This window comes from Danio rerio, chromosome 10, assembly GCF_052040795.2.
Source record: "Danio rerio strain M-AB ecotype USA chromosome 10, GRCz13ab, whole genome shotgun sequence".
NCBI lineage: Eukaryota > Metazoa > Chordata > Actinopteri > Cypriniformes > Danionidae > Danio > Danio rerio.
Window position 1 is genome coordinate 47,441,346 of NC_141030.1, and position 13,655 is coordinate 47,455,000.

At 33.5% G+C, this 13,655-nt stretch overlaps 1 long non-coding RNA gene across 1 annotated transcript in view; it reads right to left on the reverse strand.

Moving 5' to 3' along the window:
• si:ch73-215f7.1 overlaps window positions 1-13,655 on the reverse strand; it is a 42,420-nt gene that overhangs the window by 12,070 nt on the left and 16,695 nt on the right. The window contains exon 2 of the long non-coding RNA XR_015501564.1: window positions 10,485-10,539. This is a non-coding gene — a long non-coding RNA (si:ch73-215f7.1). The remainder of the gene's footprint in view (window positions 1-10,484; window positions 10,540-13,655) is intronic.

Below are 13,655 nucleotides of genomic sequence, written 5' to 3' on the forward strand. Positions count from 1 at the left end.
TTCTAATCATAATAGTTTTAATAACTTATTTCTAATAACTGATTTATTTCATCTTCTCCATGATGACAGTAAATAATATTAGACTAGATCTTCTTCAAGACACTAGTGTTCAGCTTAAAGTGACATTTAAAGGCTTAACTAGGTTCGTTGGGGTAATTAGGCAAGTCATCGTATTACAGCTTTTGTTCTGGAGACAATTCAATAATATAATATTGACCTTAAAATGGATTTAATAAAATTAAAAACTACTTCTATTCTAGCCGAAATAAAACAAATAAGAATTTCTCCAGATGCAAAAACATCATAGGAAATATTGAGAAAACTCCATTGCTCGCTTAAACACAATTTGGGAAATATTTGAAAGAAATCACAGGAGGGTGAATGATTCCGACTTCAACTGTATAGATATTGAGTGTCCTGTGAGAATCCTGTGAGTCTCCCCCTTCACTGTGTCTCACCCAGCGGTTCCCATCCGCTTCTGAAGCCCTCAACAGCCCAAACCGAGAGCCCGAACCCCCCAGCCCACCCTAATGAGGGTCCCGGGGACAATACGGGCATTGTTTGGCCCCTCAGCTCAAGAACAATGGATGTTTACCCAAGCAGTCGTCCGACCCAAACTCTGCCGTTGATTACTGTTGGGTCTCCTGATTAACTCTGCTCCTCGACCCAGCACAATGGAGCCTTTGACTGCACGACCCAACAAAAAAAAAGCCCCCTCCAATTTGTCCTCTTTCTCTCCATATACACTCGTAACACTGAACTCCATCATGGGACCCGAGAGAGAGCAGCGTCTCTGAAACATCCACACACACTTCAGTCTGTGCTGATACCTGTTAAAACCGCAGCTGAAATCAGGCCTTTGTGCACTGAAATACGCACACAAGCGCTTCATAAAGGATCGATGCAGGACAGAATAATGCTAAATAAAATGCTTTTCTTATACTTCATTCATTCCAGTGCAGAAATCTGCAAAAATATATAATTATATAAATGTTAATATAATGATTTTTTGATTTTTTAAACATTTTTTTTATATATTTTTTGCACATATTTTGAGAAATATGCACTTAATTTGTGAGTATTTCAAGTATTTTCAATAAGTGTGAATTCAGGATCTTACAGTGCAAAAGATTAAATAATGCAAAAAAAAATGTTGTTCTTCATTTTTTATTATTATTTAATTTTTTTTAAATTTCTTAAAAATTGTTTACATAATTTTTTTTACATTTTTTTTTGTCTTTTTCCAGTCCAAAAAATATATAAAAAGTTTTGAATTAAGAAGCATTTTTAGGGAAGTGAAAAATTCTGTTTTGCTGTTTTGCAGAAATAATAAAGTCAGAATTAAGTTTTAAACAAAATAATCGGCCAGTGGGGTAAGACAAATACGATTTCAAAGCAAACAAGATTATTTTAATTAAACTTTTTATATATTTTTGGACTAGAAAAGACCAACAATTTGTAAAAAATAATGAAAACAATTTGTTTTAAAAATAAAGCAAAAGAAATTAAGTAAGAAAAGCTGTTTTTTGCATTATTTAATCTTTTGCACTGTAAGATCCTGCATTTACACTTGATGAACTTTAAATACTCCACAAATGAAGTGCACATTTTACCTTATTTCAGCTGCGGAGGAGTGTGCCAAAGACTGAATAGTGCAAATAAATAAAAAAAACTGCTTTTCATTTGATTTGATTTATTTTTTTAAATAAATTGTTTTTATTATTTTTACAGTTTTTTCTTTTCTAGTCCAAAAAAAAAATATATAAAAGGTTTTGAATTAAGAAGTATTTTTAGGGAAGGAAAAAATAGTGTTTTGCTGTCAGAAATAATGAGTCAGAATTAAGTTTTAAGCAAAATAATCAGCCAATGGGGTAAGACAAATACTGACATAATGCAGGATGTTAGAGTGCAAAAGTTTAAATAATGCAAACAAACAAAAATAATTTCAAACTAATTGTTACAGTTACAGTGTTTTTGTCTTTTCTATTCCAAAAAATATATGAAAAAGTTTAATTAATTAATTAAATTAATTAAGTAATTAAAGATTTTTTAGGGAAGTTGTTGTCAAAAATAATACATCTGAGTTAAGCAAAATAATCTGCCAATGGGGTATGAAAAATAACATTTAAAAAAAAAAAAAAAAAACGAGATTATTTTAATTTCTCCTATATGATTGCAAATCATTTAGCTTATTTTTAATAAAAACTCACTTAATTTTGATTTATTATTCTAAAAATAAAACAATATTTTCTACTTGTCATGAAAATGTTTCTTGATTTAAAATTTTTTAGATATTTGGACTAGAGTCAAGACAAAAGCATTTTTGTGCAGTAAGCTGACTTTTCTGGTCCTTCATTTTTATATCTACATATTGATTATCATGTGATGTAAACTGTACATCAAACACACTGATAAATTTACATCAAGATGCATAATTTGCTAACATGAGAACTGTTAGAGATATTAGAGAAACCGACATTAAAATACGGCCTTTCTGTGCAGTGAAATACGCACACAAGATTTTCAGTGATAATGCTGGAGACAATAATGCTAAATAAAATACTTTTTTACTAATGATACTAATGATACTTCATTTATTCCAGTGCAGAAAATGTGCAAAATGTATAATTATATAATGTTAATATAATGTTTTTAAAAAATGTTAAAAATATTTGTTGCACATTCTTTTTGAGAAATATGCACTTTATTTGTGAAGTATTTAAAGTTTTTCATCAAGTATAAATGAAGGATCTTAGAGCAATTTAGAGTGTGTAAAAGATTGAATAATGCAAAAAACAAAAATGCTTTTCCTAATTAATAGTTTTGTTTTATTTTCAAAAAAAAAAAAAAATTCTACTCCAAAACATATCTAAGTAGTTTTAAATTAAGATGATTTTCTAGACAAGTAAACAAACTGTTTTGTTTTCAGAAATAAGTCATCATAATCTGCCAATGGAATATAAGAAAAATTATATTATTTCAAAGCAAAAATTATTTTACTTCCTCTTATATAATTGCAGATTATTTTGCTTATTTTAATAAAAACTCACTTAATTTTGATTTATTACTTCTGAAAATAAAACAATACTTTTTACTTGTCATGAAAATGTTTCTTGATTCAGGAATGTTCAGATATTTGGACTAGAAACAAGCCTAAACATATAAACTGTACACTAAACACAATGATAAAAATGCATCAATATGCACTATTTTGCATTATTTTTCCATGCTAATATAAGAACTATTAGAGAAATTGGAGAAACTGACAATAAAATACGGCCTTTCTATGCAGTGAAATATGCACACAAGTGTCAATGCAGGAGAATATGATGCTGAATGAAATGCTTTTCTTATTCTTCATTCATTCCGGTGCAGAAAATGTGCATATGACAAATTAAAGTGGTATGTTTTGCACATTTTTTGAGAAATATGCACTCTATTTGTGAAGTATTTAACGTTTTTCATTAAGTGTGAATGCAGGATCTTAGAGAAGTTTAGAGGAGTGTGCAAAAGATTGAATAATGAGAAAAAAATGTGTTTCTTTCTTAATATTTTTGTTTTATTTTTAAAATGAAAACATGTTTACAATTAAAAAAATATCTTTTCTAGTCCAAAAAATATCTAAAAAGTCTGAATTTAAGATGCTTTGTCTAGACTAGTGAAAAAAAAGTTTTGTTTTCAGAAACAAGTCATCATAATCTGCTAATGGAGTAAGAAAAATAAAGCAAAAACAAGATTATTTTACTTTTTTATATAATTGCAGAGCATTTTGCTTGTTTTAATGAAAAAGTTACTTGTTTAATCATTTTTTACACACACATGTTGATTTTCATGTCATATACACTGTATACTAAACACAATGATAAATATGCATCAACATGCATTATTTTTCCATGCTAATACGGGAATTATTAGAGAAACCAACACTAAAATACAGCCTGTTTATGCAGTAAAATATGCACACAAGTGTCAGTGCAGGAGAAAATAATGCTAAATAAGTGCTAAAATGCTTTTCTTAAACTTCATTTTTTCTAGTGCACAAAATATTGAAAAAAAAATTCTCATGCTGCAGCTGAAATGAGGTAAAATATGCACTTTATTTGTGGAGTATTTAAAGTTTTTTTAATCAAGTGTTAATGCAGGATCTTACAGTGCAAAAGATTAAATAATGTTAAAAAAAAAAAAAAAAAAAGCTTTTCTTGTCTAATTTTGTTTGTTTATTAATTAATTTAGTATTTTTCTAGACCAAAAATATAAATAAAAAGTTTTCAATTAGGATGCATTTTTTTGGGGGGAAGTAAAAAGTGTTTTGTTCCCAGAAATAATGAGTCAGAATTAAAATTTAAGCAAAATAATCAGCCAATGGGGTAAGAAAGCAAAAACAATTTCAATTTCAAAGCAAAACAGACAACCTCGACAACCCTTGGATGGGAGGGGACATGTCCCCCCCGTCCACCCCGCGATTTACGCCCGTGATTCTACAGTTGCTATGGTAACACAACAACTATAGTAATATAAACAAATTAATCTGCTGTGTGGTGAGGCAGTGGCGCAGTGGGTAGCACGTTCGCCTCACAGCAAGAAGGTCGCTGGGTTGCTGGTTCGAACCTCTGCTCAGTTGGCGTTTCTGTGTGGAGTTTGCTTGTTCTCCCTGCCTTCACGTGGGTTTGCTCCGGTTTCCCCCCACAGTCCAAAGACATGCGGTACAGGTGAATTGGGTTGGCTAAATTGTGTGTGTGTGTGAATGTGTGCGTGGATGTTTCCCAGAGATGGGTTGCGGCTGGATGGGCATCTACTGTGTAAAACATATGCTGGATAAAATGCCGGCTATAATTAGTGTCATTATCTTTGACAAATTTTTAGATATTTGGACTTGAAACGAAACAAAAACATTCGCATTTGAGCTTGCATCAGTATAATAATTATTTTTAATTATATGTGTACACATACTAGAGCTCCAGCTGCCTCTAACACACACACACACACACACACAGAGAGATGAATAAATCATTAAGAGCATGCTGTCTGTCTGTAGCGGCCTCATTCACACGCTCTGGACAGTGTGTGTGTGTGTGTGTGTGTGTGTGTGTGTGTCTGCTGCACCAGCATTAGACATGCAAGAATGTTAATGTGGACACGCATTATAAGAGGCTTGTGAGGCGTCTGTCTGCACGCTGGGCCTGTGCACATCTCGCCATATTGTGTCTGAGACAGAAACACTCATCTGGACTGAGAACACACACTTTGTCTTTGTACAGCGCTTGTAAGGTACAGTAGGCTACGGTTTGTTGATAATCATGAAAATAATATACAGTGGAAGACAAAATTACAAGCCCAACACACATGCTGGAGAAATGTATAGTAAATACGCTAGTGTTTATGAACCAGGCTGTAGTGAAGTACTTGAATTCATCTGATGTAGTAGTAATATAAACAAATCGCTCTGTTATTGTGATTTTACAGTTGCTACGGTACCACACAACTACAATAGTAATATAAACAAATTAATCTGTTGTAGTGATTCTATAATTGCTATGGTAACACAACTACTATAGTAATATAGAAAAAAATTAATCTGCTGGGGTGATTCTAGTTACTATGGCAACACAACTACTATAGTAATATAAACAAATTAATATGCTGTGGTGATTCTTTAGTTGCTATGGTAACACAATAGTAATATAAAAAAAATTATCTGCTGCGGTGATTCTGGTTGCTAAGGTAGCACAATTACTATAGTAATATAAACAAATTATTCTGTTGCGGTGATTCTAGTTACTATGGTTACAACTACTAGAGAAATATAAACAATTTAATCTGTTGTGGTGATTCTACAGTTGCTATGGTAACACAACTACTATAGTAATATAAACAATTCAATCTGTTGCGGTGATACTAGTTACTATGGCAACACAACTACTATAGTAATATAAACAAATTATTATGCTGTGTGGATTCTATAGTTGCTATGGTAACAACTACTATAGTAATATAAACAATTCAATCTGTTGCGGTGATTCTAGTTACTATGGCAACACATCTACTATAGTAATATAAACAAATTAATATGCTGTGGTAATTCTATAGTTGCTATGGCAACACAACTACTATAGTAATATAAACAATTTTATCTGTTGTGGTGATTCTATAGTTGCTACGGTAACACAACTACTATAGTAATATAAACAAATTAATCTGTTACGGTGATTCTAGTTACTAGGGCAACACAACTACTATAGTAATATAAACAAATTAATATGCTGTGGTAATTCTATAGTTGCTATGGTAACAACTACTATAGTAATATAAACAATTTAATCTGTTGTGGTGATTCTATAGTTGCTACGGTAACACAACTACTATAGTAATACAAAGAAATTAATCTCTTCTGGTGATTCTATAGTTGCTATGGTAACACAAAAACTATAGTATAAACAAATTAATCTGTTGTGTTGATTCTATAGTAGCTATGGTAACATAACAACAATAGTATTATAAACAAATTACACATAACAGTAGTTTTACAGCTACAGGTTATATTATACTACAATTACTCCACAGGTTACTGCAGTAAAGCCTTTACTATACTACAGTATTTATTACAGTTTATCAGCTCACTATAGGTAATACTATAGTGTGCTGAAGTATTGATTAACAAAGTGTTGTAGATACTATAAGATATACAGTATAATACACTTTACTGTGATTCAAAAGCACTAGTATTTGCTATAGATTAATGTAGTATTTTTTATATGACATTATAACTATTTAAAAAATAATAATCAGAATCAGTTTTATTGCCAAGTGTGCTTCACACACATAAGGAATTTGTTTTGGCTTCATAAGCTTCCAGTGTACATAAAGAGACAAGTGATAACACAAATAAATATGATAAACGTTAAACAGAAATGCCGTTAGTCAAAAAGATCTGGACGCTGAGTTGTATGTACAGTTTTGTTATACAAATAAAGTGCTGTGTACAAATGCATATGGAGAAAGTATTGCATTGTATATTGATATAAGGTGCAAATGACATTTTCACAGTATTTAGTATTACATTTTTTCTTAATATTTTTTTTAGGCTGGAATAAAAGCGTTTTTTACATTTAAATTAAGTCGAAATTAAGATTGTTTTTGATTGGCTTCTGAACAAGCCCCTTTTGGCCAATGACATGCCTAATTACCCTAGTTAACCCTTTAAATAGCTCTTTACGCTGAAAAGTAGTATCTTGCAAGTAAACAAATTACATACAACTAAAGGCAGAATTATTAGCCCCCCTTTGATTTTTTTCCTTTTTTTAAATATTTGACAAATGATGATTAACAGAGCAAGGAAATTTTCACAGTATGTCTGATAATATTTTTTCTTCTGGAGAAAGTCTTATTTGTTTTATTTCGGCTAGAATGAAAGCAGTTATTAATTTTTTATAAGCCATTTTAAGTTCAATAATATTATCCCCTTCAAGCTATATATATTTTCTCGATAGTCTACAGAACAAACCATCATTATACAATAACTTGCCTAATTACCCTAACCTGCCTAATTAACCTAATTAACCTAGTTAAGCCTTTAAATGTCACTTTAAGCTGTATTGAAGAATATCTAGTCTAATATTATTTACTGTCATTCATTCATTCATTAATTTTCTTGTCGGCTTAGTCCCTTTATTAATCCGGGGTCGCCACAGCGGAATAAACCGCCAACTTATCCAGCAAGTTTACACAGCGGATACCCTTCCTGCCGCAACCCTTCTCTGGGAAACATCCACACACACATTCACACACACACACTCATACACTACGGACAATTTAGATTACCCAATTCACCTGTAGCGCATGTGTTTGGACTGTGGGGGAAACTAGAGCACTCAGAGGACACCCACGTGAACGCAGGGAGAACATCCAAACTCCACACAGTAAGGCCAAATGAGCTGAGGCTCGAACCAGCGACCTTCTTGCTGTAAGGCGACAGCACTACCTACTGCGCCACTGCCTCGCCCACTTTTAATTCCTATCACACATTAAAGTTAATTTTATATAAAGTAATAGTGTACACAATCATCTCTGGGCTTGCTGCATAACAAATACCCAAATTTCAACAATTTATAAAAAATGAATCACTTTCTGACCATCGGATATTAGGCATGGACATATATACTGCAATCGTGATTTTCGAAAGCCTTAAATCGCTTTGTAAACGTTTATTATTACCATTTCATGAGTCTCCCCATTCAGTTGAATAGAGCGCTTTGACCCGGAAGCCGCTTCGCGTGACGTCACACTTAACAAGCGGATTCTGTTTAGAAATGTGTTGACAAAATCTGCTCTCTGTTAAACAGAAATTGGGAAAATAAACAGGGGGGCCTGGAAATTCTGACTTTAACTGTACATATATTTCAATAAGTAAACGCAACGATGGGCTAAAAATCTGTGCAAATCTGTGGATTTCTGCGTCTTGGCCTACAAATGAGCTAATAAAATTATTATGTTAAAAAATCAGCACATCGCAAATATTCAAAAATAATTTGGCCTTCAACTCTCTCTCTCTGTACAGTTGAAGGCAGAATTATTCGCCCCCCTTTGAATTTTATTTCTATTTTTAAATATTTCCCAAATGATGTTTAACAGAGCAAGAAAACTTTCACAGTATGTCTGATAATATTTTTTCTTTTTATTTGTTTTATTTCAGCTGGAATAAAAGCAGTTTTAAATTTTTTAAATCCATTTTAAAGGTCAATATTATTAGTCCCTTTTAGCAGATTTTTTCTTGAAAGTCTACAGAACAAACCATCGTTATACAATAACTTGTCTAACCTTAACCTGCCTAGTTACCCTAATTAACCTAGTCAAGCCTTTAAATGTCACTGTAAGCTGAATAAGTGTCTTGAAGAATATCTAGTCTAATATTATTTACTGTCATCATGACAAAGAGAAAATAAATTGTAATTAGACATGAGTTATTAAAACTATTATGACTACAAATGTGTTGAAAATTCTGCTCTCTGTTAAACAGAAATTGGGGAAAAAATAGGCAGGGGTCTAATAATTCTGTCTTCAACTGTATATAAATATGCATAAATGCAAGCTTAAAATATTGTCAGCACACAAATCGAGAATTTAATACGTTTCTTCTCTTCTCTCTATTCCTCTTCTTTATTTTCCACAGCCAAAGACACCTGTTTTAGTTTTTTTTTGTTCTCTACTCTGCTTCATTCAAAGCATTTAGTCTCCTGCTTAACCCAGCACGTTAAGCACACAGTGAGGGGGATGATTGCATCACAAAGGAAAGCACCAAGTCCATACCCCTATTTTGGCTTTGCAATTTGCATGCATTTGCATGATTTTATTATGCACATGCCTTTTGTTCCCTGGGTGGGAACCATGAAGAAAAAAAAAAGACGGAGCCCGTGCAAACCAAACCCACTTCAAAAAATATACAGTCAGACGACAGATTTTCTAATGAAAGCTGAGCTGCTAATAACTGCACAGCGCTGCATATTCAACACCAAATGAGCTACTGCAACAAAACAAATGAGAATGCATTATTTTCTAATTGATAAATGCATGAATTCTTGTATTATTATCACTATTTCTACACACACACACACACACACACACAGATGCTTTGGGCTTCACACAGTCGCTGCTTCATTATTATAATCATAATATCAGATCATTATTAGCGTCCGGCATCGCTGAGAACTTCCTAATGGAACAGTCCAATTCCACTGACGTGATTTGAAGAAATAGGTCAGGGGTTTAATGTTGCCTTCGGCCTGGTTTTCTAAAGCACGCTCTCTCTCTCTCACACACACACACACACACACACACACACACACACACACACACATACACACACACACACACACACACACCGCGAGTCTGAACATTTCCTCCGAATTAATTCTTGTCATGCAACATTTTCTCTTTGTATCAGAGACAAAACGAGAAGCTCTCATATGCATTGTTAATTCTTTCATAAACATTTGCTCCAGCGCTGTTTAATAGAGAGAGGATTTATTTTCAACACATTTTTAGTCGTGATATTTCTAATAACTGATTTATTTTGTAACGATGACAGCAGTGGCGCAGTAGGTAGTGCTGTCGCCTCACCGCAAGAAGGTCGCTGGTTCGAGCTTCGGCTGGGTCAGTTGGCGTTTCTGTGTGGAGTTTGCATCTTCTCCCAGTATTTGCATGGGTTTCCTCTGGGTGCTCCGGTTTCCCCCAGTCCAAACACATGCGGTACAGGGGAATTGATGAACTAAATTGGCCGTAGTGTATGAGTGTGTGTGGTTGAGTGTGTAAGGGCATCCGCTGCATAAAACATATGCTGGATAAGTTGGTGGTTCATTCCGCTGTGGCGACCCCTGATGAATAAAGGGACTAAGCCAAAAAGAAAATGAATGTGTGTTTGTACGTCTTTGTGGTTGTGTGTGTGTGTGTGTGTTCACGTCTCTTTTTCTGCCCTCTGGCTCTCCACTCACCTCATGTTGCATCAGCCTGATGAGCAGTGCTGCCTTCACATCTTCCTGCAGGCCACTGGACACACACACACACACACACACACACACACACACACACACACACACACACACACGGAGAGACACACATACCGTACATTAAACACACAATAAAGGCTCACTGTTGTGTCTACTATTCTGTTGGATTCACCAAATACGAGCTACACTGCAAAAAAGAGAGTTTTAGTCTTGTTTCTAGTCCAAATATCTAAAGATTCTTAAGTCAAGAAGCATTATCTAGCAAGCAAACCATATTGTGCTGTTTTAAGAAGTAATGAGCCAAAATTAAGTGAGTTTCTCCTTGAAACAAGCACAATAATCTGTAAGGGAGCAGGTTAAAATAACCTTTTCACCCCATTGGCAGATTATTGTGCTTGTCATAAAGAAAATAACCCAACATTTATTTTAAAGAGTAAATAATGACGAGCTCAGCCTCTCAGGAAATGTGTGCATCTGTCGGACATTTATATTCAAACATTTAAAATTTCATTCAATGCGTTTGGTCTCAGTTCAGATGCTGAGATCTAAAACCACTCAGAACATTCTGCTTTATCTACAACACACACTCTAAAACATGCCGGGCTGTTGTAACCCAATATATGGGTCAAAAATAGACAAAACCGACCATGTGGTTTAAAAGTGAACTTAAAAATTAACCATTTATTGATTTATTTTCCTTCGGCTTAGTCACTTATTTAACATGGGTCGCAACAGCGGAATGAACCGCCAACTATTACAGCATATGTTTTACACAGCGGATGCCCTTCCAGCTGCAACCCAGTACTGGGAAACACCCATACACACACGCACACACACACACACACACACACACACACACACACATATACACACACAATATGGCCAATGTAGTTCATCAATTCCCCTATAGCGCATGTGTTTGGACTGTGGGGGAAAACGGAGCACCTGGAAGAAACTCACGCCAACATGTGGAGAACATGCAAACTCCACACAGAAATGACAACTGACCCAGCCGGGACTTGAACCAGCGACCTTCTTGCTGTGAGGCAACAGTGCTAACCACTGAGCCACCGTGCCACCCAAAATTAACAATTATACTTAAAAATAAAACAATATATATATATATATATATATATATATATATATATATATATATATATATATATATATATATATGTGTGTCAATTTTTGACCCAGCATTGGGTTAAATCAACCCAGCATTTGATTCAGTATATAATGATGAGCTCAGCTTCTCAGTTAATGTGTGCATCTGTTTATCAAACTGAATTCAATTCTGATGGTCTCAGTTCAGGCATTGAGCTTTGAACCTATAACCTACAGAACATTCTGCTTCATCTACACCACACACTCTAAAAAAATGCTGGGTTGATGGAACCCACGTTGAGTCAAAAATACACAAACCCAACCATGTGGCTAAAAAGTTAACTTAAAAATTTAATAGAAAAAAAAACATTCTCTCAAAAAAAAAAAAAACATGCTGTTTTTGACCCAGAATTGGGTTAAACCAACCCAGCATTTTTTTTTTTAAAAGAGTACATCTGTCAGATGCATTTTGATACAAACATCAAAAGTTTAATTCAATGCGTTTGGTCTCAGTTCAGGCCATGAGTTTGGAGCATTAACCTACAGAACATTCTGCTTTATCTACAACACACACTCTAAAACATGCCGGGCTGTTGTACCCCATATTTGGGTCAGAAATTGACTGAACCAACCATGTGGTTAAAAAGTGTACTTACATTTTTAATTTACATCCCACTCTTTTTTTTAATGATGGATTATTTGTACACTTTTAACCCAATGTTAGTAAAGAGAATATAATGATGGGCTCTAAAATTTTATTGCCATTACAGTAAAGCTGGGTTGTTGTTTTTTTAATTAATTAATTTATTTTTTTGACCCAGCATTAGTTTGAAACATCACTGCATTTCTTTTTCTTTTTTTTTTTTTTTGTCATGGAATTTTATTCTTGCAAATAGCATTTAACATATTATAACAACCCACAAAACAATACCCAAATAAAACAATCAACATCTGCAAATGAATAAATAAATAAATAAAATAAACAAAATAATAATAAATAAAATAAATACAAATACAAAGAAAAAAAATTATAACAAAACATGTACAAACGTACACACATACACATGTACCTTCACTCAATACACATCTAAGGTTTTTGCGTGACTATAGAATACAATAAATTGTTGCCATTTTTCAAAATAATTTTCTCCTCTACCTCTGATATTGTATTTAATTTTCTAAAGTTTTAAAAAGAAGACCAAATCTTTGAGCCATAATGAAATAGAGGGGGGTTGTGAAGAGGTCCAAGACAACGGTACTCTGCGCCTAGCAAGAAGAGAGGCAAAAGCCACAATGTCAGCGTGTCTCCGGTCTAAAGGTCGACACTGAGAGGGAACACCAAAGATTAAAGGGCAAACAGTTAACTTGACCCACAGAATATCAGAAACAATTTTCAAGAAAGCAATCCAATAATTTTGCAACTTGGGACAAAATACAAACATATGACTAAGGTTACATGATGAAAGCTTACATTAATCGCACATATCTAAAACATTAGGATAGATTTTAGAAAGTTTGGCATTTGAGAGATGAGACTGCATTTCTTTAAGAATAAATAATGTTGAAGTCATTAAATATGTGCATCTCTCTGACATTTTTATTATCTCAGTTTAGGTGATGAGCTTTTTTTGTTTACACCATACACTAAACAATGCTGGGTTGTTGTAACCCAATGTTGGGTCAAAAATGGACAAACCGAACTATGTGGTTAAAAAGTGTACTTACATTTTTAATTTACATCCCACTCTTTTTTTTCCCTTTTTTTTAATGATGGATTATTTGTACACTTTTGACCCAATGTTGGGTTAAATCAACCCAGCATTTTATTTAAAGAGAATATAATGATGAGCTCTACAATTCTATTGTCATTTTTTTACCATTTTAGCAAAAAAAAAAAGCTGGGTTGTTTGTTTATTTTTGACCCAGCATTGGTTTAAAACATCACTGCATTTCTTTAGGAGTAAATAATGGTGTAGTCATTAAGTGTGTGCATCTGTCTGCCATTTTTGATCATCTCAGTTCAGGTAATGAGGTAATTCAGGTAACAATGCT